Source organism: Geotrypetes seraphini, chromosome 3 (assembly GCF_902459505.1).
Source record: "Geotrypetes seraphini chromosome 3, aGeoSer1.1, whole genome shotgun sequence".
In the NCBI taxonomy this organism is placed as follows: domain Eukaryota; kingdom Metazoa; phylum Chordata; class Amphibia; order Gymnophiona; family Dermophiidae; genus Geotrypetes; species Geotrypetes seraphini.
In genome coordinates, this window is record NC_047086.1 from 181,897,510 (window position 1) to 181,910,339 (window position 12,830).

The 12,830-nt window shown below is 42.5% G+C and overlaps 1 protein-coding gene across 3 annotated transcripts in view; it reads left to right on the forward strand.

Annotated features, from left to right (window-relative positions):
* ARID1B (AT-rich interaction domain 1B) overlaps window positions 1-12,830 on the forward strand; it is a 938,949-nt gene that overhangs the window by 241,420 nt on the left and 684,699 nt on the right. The window lies entirely within an intron of this gene.

Sequence of the window (12,830 nt, forward strand, 5' to 3'; positions counted from 1 at the left end):
CGCTTTTGTAAAAGGGTGGAGGGTATATTATCTACCATAAAGAAGAAGCCAATGATGTAGATGTTTCACTAAGTGACTTAAACCTGAGATTTTGGAGACATCGTTTGAGAAGGTGGACACATGAGCTACTCTACTGGCATCTGTGGTCTTTGAGGCTGATAAGAATTTTGTCTTAAAAATGTACTTTAAACATCATATGGATATGTTCCTGGGTCAGAGAATGTGTGTTTTCCTTATCTTTGCAGGAAGACCCAGGAATGATATCGATCTTTTCTGGAGCTACAAGTAAGGGTGAATCAAATTGGTGAATTTTTTTTCACGATTTCCTTCTGAATGTTTTATTAAAATATGAAGTGTGTGTTATATATTTTATGAAATAAAATATATAACAGCTAAATATTTTTCTTGATACTAACCCCCCTAAAAGGTGTGTGTGTGTGTGGAGGGGGTAAGTTTACTGTCCAGTCAGAATGATTGTGTGTTTCATATTGGCAAGTGATTTTCTCTGAGGAAGGCAATCAGTTTGAAGTACTTATAGGTCTGTTTTTCTTTTGACATTAATTACCTTTTGTTTAAACCCCTATTAATTGCAGAGTTTCCACCTAATATTGGGGAAGAGAAGATATAAAACTAGGATATCATTCTTGGACATTTATTTCCTTTTTAAGTTTGGTTACTTTTTTATGTATCTCATTTATTGAACAAGTTGAATGCTTGATCATTCATTTCTTGTAAATTTATTTTTGAAATTTTCAATTTAAAAAAGAAGCTGCCTTCTCTGTGTTTGGTTAACTGTTCTGCTGAGATGCCTTCTAAAACTGTAGTTAATAATGGTAAGCAAGGGTTTTCTGGGAAGAACATGCAAGCTTTGTCCCGTATGGAGCAGTTAGTGATTACTAAGTTAGAGTTCCAAGACAAGGTGGTGATTAAATTTTTTATTCTGTTGGCTGTACTGTTTTTTTAGTTCCTTGTAAATCTTCTCTTTTTGGAATAAAACCTGAATTATGCATGCTTTGGAGTAGAGCAAGAAGAGTGAGTGATCTCTTTAGACTAAGTCCTCCCAGCTATTGCAGGTCCTATTCCACGTCGCAGCTGATATTCCCAGATGCTACAGAGGTGATGACACACATACACAAAAGTCATTAACTTATATAGACTTTCGGACTTTGAGGGGGGGGGGGAGGAAAGTTGAATATTATGCTTATGATATGGCATTTCTGGAAACTGAGGTTAAATAGATTAAAGGTGTCGCTGAGAAACTTCTAAAATCCTCAAATGTTCATTCCTTCTATAACTGAAAGTCTTGAAAACTTGTTTAAATGTTGGAATATTAGGATTATTAATTTTCCAAAAACTGAAAATATATCTGGTGCTAATTTGTTTAAAAATTATCTGCAAGGAATTCTGGTGTCCCTTCTATCTATCTTCTTCTTCTTATTTACTAGATAAAAATCATTGGATCCCTCACTGATAGCTTCAGGCTCTCTCCATGTGCTGAACTGGTCCATGTTAATTCTTAGTCTAGGGGTAGGAAATTCAGATGTCTGAATCAGCACATGAGAGTTTGGCTGTAGCCCAGGTTCTATAGATATAGAATGCATATGCTGACACAACTACTCTGAAAAAACAATTTAGTCATTTCTAGTTTCTGGAGTTTTTTTGTCTCTTAAAAAGAATGTAGTCTTGTGGACTTACACAGGGGCATTGTCACCTCCTTTTTCCTGCCGACCATTCCTCTCCTTATGCATGTTAACATCCTAGCTTTCTCTGTTGTCGTTTCTGCCTATTTGACTACTTTAAGATCATCATATATGATCCCACCCAAATCCCACTTCTCTTTCATGCACAAAAGTATTTCTCCCCCTAAACTGTACTCCTCCATTGGGGTTTTGCCATTCTATCTTCTACCATACTAAGTCTGAGAGTGTGGGCAGGGGTTAGAACTACAGCCTTGGCACCCTGAGGTTGTGGGTTCAAACTAATGCTGCTCCTTGTGACTCTGGACAGGTCACTTGGTCCCCCATTGCCCCAGGTACATTAGATAGATTGTGAGCCTCCCGGGACAGACAGGGAAAAATGCTTGAGTTCCTGAATAAATTCATGTGAACCGTTCTAAGCTCCCATGGCAGAACGGTATAGAAAATTGAATAAATAAAATAATTGGAAATTTGGAATAGATGTGAATAAATCTGTATTTCCAGGTTGTACAACTTGTATCTGAATCTATTTATAAAGCTATACTTTGGTTACTTTCAGGCCGCTGCAGAAAGCTTCCTGTGTGGTTACAGAGGGTTTAATAGTTTTACTGTAGGATAGCAATGCAGAAAGAGTTTCAGCATGTGTACATTTACTATCCTGCAGCATTCAAAAGAAAAAGAAAATAAAACAAACTTTGCCCAAGCATCTACTGTGGGAAAAATAATGTCAGTATCTGGAGCAGTGTAGAAGGGTTGGTTGAGAGGAGTGGGTGTCTACTGGCACTCCCTCTCTCTCCCCAGCCTGACCACCCTGCTGCAGATAGATCATGTCAACTCCCCTGGTGGTCTAGTGACTCCCACCCCTCCCTTACCCAAAGTAAGGGGGGGTGGGAGTCACCCAAAGTAAACACTCCATCCACAGGTCAAAGCATTCCATCGTACTCTACCTACCCACCCTCCCACACAGTCTTCAAACATTTGCTCTAGTAGTCCATTGGCTCCCTCCTCCTTCCCTTCCCCCCTGACCTGATCCCCCTTTTTCTTGAGTAAAATAATAAATCATTGATGTCTAGGGCACCCTCCTCCTCCCTGATCTCTCCCTCAGGCCCCCTGACCTCCCCAAGTTCATATCTTACAGGAAGCAGGAGCAATGCCCACTTACTCCTGTCTCCGATGCTGCCATCTTGAAAAATGATGGCACCTTGCCCTGCCTGGTATATTCGGGAGATGCACTGTGTGCGGTTTGCCTGCCATATAAGGGAAAAATTCCCCAGGCTGCACCAGAAATGTAAAAGAAATAATTTATCAGTCATAAAAACATCTGACAAGAAAGAACTTAATCATGAATTAATAATGTGTAACTGTTGGGCAGACATGATAGATCGTTCAGGTGAATATCTGCCATCATTTACTATGTTACTATGTTGAACCCTTCCTTCCCTGGTTCTCAGTCTGCTGTTCTAACAACTAGGCTACTCCTCCAGAATCACTGCCATTTAAGATTGTTCTTAATTCAAAGAAGATAAGGAGATCTCAAATTTGAAACTAATTGCAAATTTAGAAAGGCCCTCTTTGCTGCCGATGAAGCTCATTCTTTGTAGAAGTCAATGAAGTGTATTTCAGCAAAATTAAATTTCAATCTACTAGTCTACATCCAGTTTTTCACTTGTATCAGAATCTTTTAACATCATTGCTGAAGTAGCAGCTGGTGCTTTACCCTATGTGGTCCAAACTGGCAAGAGACTAACAATTGGCAGCTAGGAGAAATTTTTTTAATGTATTCACACAACCTATCCACCTACCCTTTGGAGTTCACACATGCAGTTCTGTGTAGACCTTCCAGTTCAAGAAATAGATTACAGCTTACCTCTAGGCAAAGTGTCCTATAAGACTTTTCACTAACTACACTCCAGTGCCACATCAAATTATGGTATATCTTATAAATCAATTTTAGTTTTCTCTCTGTTAACCAACCATTTTTAGCAATCAGTTTGCCTAAGGTAAATGTATTTTTAAATCAGTTTGTTGAGGTATAATTTAATTGGGAATTTGCTGGGCAATCAAAGTATCGCAGTCTTTCTAACACTGGGAAAAGTGTTTTTTTTTTACTATCAAAATATTATATTTAGCATCAGTTGTAAAGCAAAACATATGGCTGTTGGAAATGAAGGTGCTATGTTGTGATATGCAATAGCATATGGGTGGTAGTCTGTATCAAAAGGTTTGATGAGGCTTATATTGGAGAGGGGAATATACCGAGAGCCATCTAGCGTAAATACAGCTTGTGAAGTAATTCCAAGAATTTAGTATTCTCTTTGATAAAAGAAATCCATTTAAATTGGCAATGTATTGTACCATAATACAAATTCCTTGCTTTCACCTGGCCATGCTTCATTTCTTTTTTCTGCTACTGTTGACGAAACACATTTTCAACTAATATTTCAAACTTTTGTGGTGGCACATGGAAATAGCATAGTGGGACTATTGGCTAGGAAAGATCAAAAAGCCCAGTGGGATTTTGCAGAAATGTGGTTTGTCTCTTTTTTGTTTTAATACAGGGATGGGGTTTGTTTTTGAGCTAAGGTGCCATAAACTGTCAAACGTCTAGAATTATTACCTTTGTGGGTACCATTGTTGGTGGGATTTCATTTATTTTTAGTTAAGAGTTGTGCCTCTTGAGTGCCGGCAGACTTAGACATCAGATATATCTTGAGCATACCGGCCTTAGGTTCATCATTAAATTTGATGTCTTACATTTAATAAATATTGTTTGTTGTTGTAGAGAATTGAAATAAAGTAAAACTCACAAGGATATGGATGACAGCTTTCTTTCTTGCTAGAGGAAGTGTTTACATAAAATAGTGATGTGAGTATTTATAAACTGAGATTTACAAAAGATGTACTTGGACATCCAGAATGCTTATTCAAGTTTAAGAATAAGAGTACAGGATTTTTATAGATTAATGAAATTAAATTTAGGTGACACAACATAGGCGACATCCTGAACCTCAGATTCCCTAACATTAAAAAAAATATATCATGTAGTGCAAACTTGTCTTATACGTTTTTTATGTGCAGACGCTGTACAATTGTTTGTTCTTGTAGTCAGCTCCTTAGATAAGGCAAAGAGAGCTGTGGGCGGAATGTACGAGGGATCTTCAAAAAGTTTGCACATTTTTATTTTTTTTTAACACTATTTATTACATATCTCAAAAGCAAACTACACCACTTTTCCACATAATCACTCTGTTGCCTCACATAACATTCTACAAACTGTATTACCACTTCTCCCGCCCCAACCATTTCCTGTGAAAATACAGTATGAAAGTGCAGAAACATTTTGAAGAACCCTCGTACGTCAGTTATTAGTAGTTGACTGGTAAAGAATTATTTGAGACTGAAGGTCTTGAAAACAGATTTTATGGTTGGATACAGTAGATTTTCCGAAGGCACTGTCAGTGATTATCTACTTACAACATGATGTTTTGATAGACTCAAAGGTGAGAATGTTGGGTGTTTTGCTCTAATTTGATTCTCAAATGAAACAAGTGGTACGTATAGCTTAGATAAAAATGAAGGCCATTGAGCAGTTAAGAACTTACTTACGGCCCCAGGATTTTCACACAGTGGTCTAGGTCAGTGTTTTTCAACCTTTTTTGGGCAAAGGCACACTTGTTTCATGAAAAAAATCACGAGGCACACCACCATTAGAAAATGTTAAAAAATTTAACTCTGTGCCTATATTGACTATATATAAAGTAATTCACTTGAGTGCCACCGCCGCCATCGGGAACAGGCCGGCGCCAAGTTCTCCCTGCTTCTCTTCCCCGCGGGGCCGACCAACTCTCACCACCCGTCGTCAATTCTAACGTTGGAGAGGACGTTCTAGGCCAGCCACGATTGGCTGGCCCAGAACGTCCTCTCCGACGTCAGAATTGACGCGAGTGGCGAGAGTTGGCCGGCCCCACAGGGAAAAGCAGGGAGAACTTGGCGCCGGCCTGTTCCCGATGGCGGCGGTGGCACTCAAGTGGCTAAAGAGCCGCAGTTTGCCGGCCTAGGGACAACACTGGAGGGTGGCCAGCTGTGCACCCCCTTGGGACGTAAACCCGGGGTGGGGCAGACCGCCCCCCCCACCCTGGTATGCCACTATCTGTACCTCACTCCCTCCCTATGACCAAAAATTCTCCTTTCTTCTATTCCCCGTGTACACAACCATCTCTTTCCCTCCCTTCCTCTCTCCAAAGTCCATGCCTTCTGTGTCCAAACACTCATTCCCTCCCCCACCTCAGCATCTCTTTCCCTCCCTTCCTCTCTCCCAAGTCCATTTCTTCTGTGTCCAAAAACCCATTCCCTCCCCCACCTCAGCATCTCTTTCCCTCCCTTCCTCTCTCCCAAGTTCATGCCTTGTGTCCAAAACGCACTCCCTCCCCCCTTTTGTGTTCCGTGTTTGCCTCCCAGCCCATCTTTGCAACTTTCTCAGCAAAACGAAGCTCAAGCCGCGAGGCTTGTCTTCTGCTTCCTGCCTGCCCTGCCGCGCACAAATAGCCGAACGGAAGTATTCTCCGACGTCAGTGCTGACGTCGGAGGGCAGGCTTTGCTTAAGCCCTCCCTCCGACGTCAGCGCTGACATCGGGGAACGCTTGCGATCGGCTATATGTTAGCTGCAGGGCAGGCAGGAACAGAAGACGAGCATCGCGGCTCGAGATGTATTGAACTCCTGTCCACGTGGGGCGGACCGCCCCTCTCCCTAGACTGTGGCCTAGGACCCTGGGGGAGCCCGGGCCCCCTGTCAGCTCCGGGCCCCTGAATGCAGGACTGGTGGTACTGCCCTGATGGCGGCCCTGACCGTACGGCACACCAGGCAACTTCTCGCGGCACACTAGTGTGCCGCGGAACAGCGGTTGAAAAACACTGGTCTAGGTAACCGTGCTAAGTCACCTGTACTGTTGTAATACTATCTACCTGGAGCTGCATGAATACCGAATATTGCTTCAAGGATGATGACCTAGAAAAAACACCGCAATAGAGTTGCACTGCTGCAGTAAGCTTTGATGCTGGCTTCTGGTGGAAATTAGGATCTTGTTCAAAGTTTTATTCTTTGAAGACCACTTGAGAGAATAGGGCCTCTTTATTTCGGGGTCAATTTGAAGATTCATAATCTACAGAAACGGTTGTGCTTTAGTGGCACAGGGATTTTAGTAACTTAGTAACATAGTAAATGATGGCAGATAAAGACCCGAATGGTCCATCCAGTCTGCCCAACCGTTGGTTAAAGAGTTTGGACTACTTAGGATGAGGACATCAATTTTTTTTTATAGGGCAGTCCTAGTGTACTGGAATAAACTCCCAGAATAGTTGAAAATTTCTCAGAGTTATCTGAGTTTTAGAAAGTGGCTTAAAACCTTGAATTTTTTACATGTTGAATCCTTTTATCTTTAATTGCACCAAATAAGGAGCCATACAATACATAGAATTGTCGACTAAAATATTGTGCCCCGATTATCAGTGCTGGTATTTCAAAACAGAAAAACTCCTCTAGGTAGTTGTAATTCAGTCAAAGGAGACACTTAATATGGTCCAGTTTTCATTATACCCTTAGCCCATTCATACCACACAATAAACCATCTGTAATACATCATCGTCCCTCAATTGCACCACTGTTTATGCTATTTGTTGCTCTGGGGTTGCTTATTGCACTGTCCAGGTAAATACTAAGAGGAGTAATCTTTACTGAAGAAGCCATACATCTAATCTCTAAAATACTGATGCATGAAACACTCCCATATAGTTTTATAAATCATCCAGTCCTTCCTTTCTTTCAGGCTAAGGGTATGCAACTCATAATTGGCCATTTCAAGCATCTGCGCCTTCCAGTTATTGAAAGGAGCTTCTCCCTCAGACAAGCAGGATTGCAGAACTACTTCTTGAATAAAAAGATTGCTATGTGCAAATTCTGGCGTTTGTGTTTGGATATCTGTTGTTCCATAAAGACTTGTCCTCGGATTCTGTAAATGGCGTGCAAAATTGCGCATCATCCTGAGATGTGTGTGCGACTAAATTGCCTTACAAGCCAATTAGCACCAATAATTGAGTGCAACAATTTAGATTTACACGTACGTCTTGTTCAGCGCTATTCTATAAAAGATCCATGCACAAATTTTATGGTGCGCAACTCAAAAGGGGAGCACCTAAATTACTTGCCAGGATTTACACCAGGTTATAGACGGCACCCAACTCAGAGCGCTGTTTATAGAATAATACTTTGCGCAGATATTTGGGGCACTGGTTTTTTTTTTAGCACCATTTACTGAATCTAGTCCTTGGTCATCCCTTAAAAGGAGATCGGGGTAGTTCTACTCTATAGACCACCGGCACACTTCCTCTAAAATTGCCAGCAATTTGTTTCACAGTGTGAGTGTAGGGCCATCCCCCAAAAAAGAGTGGATTAGAATGCCAGTATGTATCTGACGCTTTAGGCTCTGTCAAGTATCTTATATACTGTATTTCCTATGGATTTATGTCCTTAGTAATTTCATAAATATTTTGGAAAATAAAAATCTAATTCTTTGAGCTACCTCATGGCTCTGCTAATTCAGCCCCTGCTGATCCTTACAATCTTGTACCAAGAAGTCAGTTTATTAAGAGAAGGAATAATTTTCAATGCTTTTATGTCAAGGTCACTATTGTCCCATTTCCTATGATATTGCTTGCAAACAAATAGATAGTAATGTCCAACTTTTTGGGACCTAATTTTGATTGTTGCAATGGAATTTTGTTATAAGAATAAAAATGAACAAAGCATGTAAAGTAACCAAATAAAAAATGACTGAATAGTATTGTTTATTATTCAAGCGTGTTCAAGAGGGCCTGGAATAGGCATGTGGGATCTCTCGGAGAGAGAAAGAGATAATGGTTACTGTGGATGGGCAGACCAGATGGGCCATTTGGCCTTTATCTGCTGTCATGTGTTAAATGTGTACATTTCTCCCTCCCCATTCACGGTTTCGACACTTGTGGTTTCACATATTTGCGATTTTTAGGGGGGGAACCCCCCATAGTTTATGACATTCCCACCTCTCTCCAGCCTTCCTCCCGGCATCCCGGCCTTATCTGGTGGTCTAGCAGGCTTTCGGGGCTGGAGCGATCTTCCTACGCTCCTGCCCATGTAGATCGCCAATATGAAATGGCTGCCGTGAGCTCCCGTCGTAGTCTCGAGAGACTACGGGAATTCACAGCAGTCATTTCCTATTGGCGATCTGCACAGGGCGGGAGCGTAGGAAGATCGCTCCTGCCCCGAAAGCCTGTTAGACCACCAGGTAAGGCCGGGATGCCGGGAGGAAGGCTGAAGAGAGGCGGAGGTGGGTCAGAGCCGGACAAGAAGTCATTCGCATTTTTTCTCAATTCGTGGTCCGGCTCTGCCCCTATCCTCCGTGAATACTGAGGGAGAAGTGTACACATTTTAAGGTTTATAATGGGAGTGTATAAGGAATATGGGCAGTATCTCTTCCATATGTAGGCATTGTTACACAGAATTGAAAGGAAAAGGGATGACGTTTTTGTGGTTACACAACCACATTCAAAGTGGTTTACATAGTCTAATGAGGATGGTTTAGCCCCATGGAGAGATGATGATGGGAGTCCGAGGCTTACCCGGAGGATAAGTCCCAGAACCCTTCCAGCTCACAATATCTCATCCTAGGTTCCAAAAATGAAACAAAATCCCCTTTTGGAGACTCCTTACTTGTAAGAAGAGACCATTTAGACCTCAGGTCAAGAAACATGAGGTATTGGGTGAGAGGGAAGATAGGGGTCATATTGAATTACCTAAAGAGAAGAAGAGATGATGTGGGAAACACAAGGGGATGAGGAAGTACCTATGGATCTGAAGGAAGAGGGGGATATAGAAGAAATTATGGAAGTGGAGGTTTAGGAAAGGATGGGAATAAATGGGGAGGAGAACCATATGAGTGTTCCATATGGGTGGTGAATTCATCTCCTTGCCCTTTGTCCACTGAGGCAAGGAAAGTCCCAAAGAAGGATCTAGGAAGACTGGAATGATGGAATCCCATTCTTCTGTCTGAAAAGCATGACCCTTGGATAACTCAAGGTGAAACTAGGAGGAAATTTGCATATGGACTGATTTGCATGTGTTAGTTTTTGCAAAGTTGGAAAGGGACTAAAGCCAAGGATTGTTTGCTTATGAATGGTATTATTGAGGCATGGATTTGAGAAAGATGACAGTTTATGATTTGAATATATTAAGACTTTAATTATTTTTACCTAACCCATATAGTACTGATTGGAAGTGACATCTGGAGCTTTGGAAGGGCTAAGAGAGAGGCAGCCCTCAGGGGGAGATATGCTGGTTTTAGCCTAACCCCTGGTAAGCCTCTCTGTGGTCCTACGACTGTTGACGTGGATTGAAAAGACCTGAAGGATTACTCAATTTTGGTGAATTGGAGCAGTTGAGACCCGATTGTTAGAAGTGCCCAACCGGAGGAGCATGACATCTCACCCTCATGCAGTTTTAAATATTGTTTTATTAAACCACTTCCTCAATCTGTTTCACTTTGGACACTAGTTTTCATTTTTTGCTTTCACCAACATCTCTACAGTGCGTCTCCTTGAGTGCACATATGCACTGTGCTTCATTCAAGTCAGACTCTTGATAAAGGCACAGACGCTGAAACACTGCCAGTGTCGAGTCTATTGAGCCATTGCGGCATATCCATTAATAAAGTGAATTTTTTTTTAACAATACACCCTTGGCTGATCTCTTGACATCCTGCCCTCACGACTCCCTCGTTGTGTGCTTTCGTCTCATTGTTGAAGCCTGTCCTTGGCTTCCGATTCAGGATCTTAGTAACTGAACCATATTAATGAAATTTTTCAGTCAGACAGAAAGAAGAGTTTATTGCATAAACAAACTGGCAATTTTTTCATCAATTCTTTTTTACTGGTTTTTATGACAAACTTATCTGTAGTAATTCCTGATGGTCAGATTTTTTTCTTTAGGTGTTATACTGTACATATGTGATGTATATGTTGTGACTGAAACACTATTCTAGACAGATAACCCTGAAACTGTAGAACAGGAGGATAGTGATCTCGAAGGTGGATAATTTTCAGAATCCTAGGTTGATGATAGAACTACTGTAAACACACTGCATCAGAAATCTATGCTAGGAACAAAACTGAACTGCTTCCTGCAATATATATTTAAGCCTGCATTAAAACAGTTGATGTTGCATTGCTCGTTGTTGCTGGTGCATTGATTGATTGCTGTTATTGCATTGATTTCTGTTGTAATATTCATGTTTACATTGATTGCTGTTGTAACCTGCCTCAAATTTCACTTTGGAGGATTTGGCGAGATTTAAGACCACAAATAACATGACAGGGCTATCCAATAAATCAAAAAGGACTAGATCAACACTAACTTGTGATAAAGGGCCTGTTATCTCATAAGCCACTGTCTTTTCTGGATTTAATGCTAACTCGTGTTCTGATTATTATATTCACAAAACCCTTATCATAAAAGATGATGAATAGAAGAATGGTTTCTTTTCAATACATTAGTCAACTGTTACTACTTAAATCTTCTTATATCTTGAATCTTCTTATAATGATGAATTAACATTTAGTGCTTTTGGACCAATTATGGTGTCATTCATATTCAGCTGGTAACACTGATAATTAAAATTGCGGTTGAACTGGGGGGTAAAGAAACGTCAAGTGCTCGCGGCAGTTTGGTTTTAAGAACTAGTCTTTGTCAAATCTGCCTATGGCAAGCTATCACTAATTTCAACAGTCCCCCCTATAGACTAATAATACATTAGATTACTAGTGTTACATTTACGGGTGCTAGAGTAGATGTCTGTCTGTTTTTTTTTCTTTGTCTCTCCTTGGACGCTGTCTGTCTGTCTGTCATTCTTTCTGTCTGTGTCTCTCCCTGGCCCCCTGTCTGTCTTTCTTTCTGTCTCCCTGGCCCCCTGCCTGCCTGTATTTATCTGTTGTGCCATGCCTGCCTGTCTCTCCGTGGCCCCCTTCTGTTTCCCCCCCTCCCAGAGCAAAGCACACCCCTCCCTCCAAAGCAGCCCCCTTTCCCTCTCTCCCTCCACTTACCAGCATGGGACACATAATTGCTACTTGCCCCCAGCACACTCCTCCCCCAAAGCAGTCCCCTTTCCCTCTCCCCCTGTTGTGCCATGCCTGCCTGCTCCATGGCACCCTTCTGTTCCCCCCTCCCATAACAAAGCATGATTGCTGTCTGCCCCCAGCACACCCCTTCCCCCCAAAACAGCTCCTTTTCCCTCTCCCCCCTTGTTGTGCCATACCTGCCCCTGTTCTTACCCTCCCTCCATCCCAGCTTCCTGGTGTCTTCTGGCCCACCAGCATGATCCGCTGCTGCCGCTGCTGCTCCTCTTCAAAGCAGCCTGCTGAGGTTTGCCAGCCAACTGTAGCGAACCTCTCAGGCCGCTCTCCACCTTGATAGCATGTTCCCTCTGATGCGATCGTGATCAGATCGTGTCAGAGAGAACGTGCTACCGAGGTGGAGAACGGCCTGCGAGGTTCGCTACAGCTGGCCGGCGAACCTCAGCAGGCTGATTTGAAGAGGAGCGGCAGAGGTTGGTGAGTGAGGGCGGGAGGGAGGAAGTCACTGGCGTGTTCCCTGCCTCCGTGTTCGAAAATGGAATTCAGCATGGAGGGACACATCATGCTGTCATGGAACACGCCATCCTAAGTACGCATGCGCGCTTAGGGTTTTATTACAGCCAGAAACTGCCCGCACCCGAAGCCACCCGCAGTGAAGGAGCCCGCCTGACGATATCCGCACGTGAAGCTTCCCGCCTGCAGCCCAGTCAAAAGCCGTCACATTGAAGGAGCCCGCCCGAAGCCACCTGCACCCAAAGCCGCCCCGGTACCTTTTTAAAGTTGTGGTGCTCTCCTGGACACACCTCCTTTGCGCTTCCTGTCGGATCCTGCACCGCTCTGTGATTGGCTGATGTCAGTTCTCATGAGAACAGAGGAGATTGAAAAGGGGCATGATCGAAACATTCAAGGCACTGAAGGGAATAGACTTAGTAGATAAGGACAGGTTGTTCACCCTCTCCAAGGTAGGGAGAACGAGAG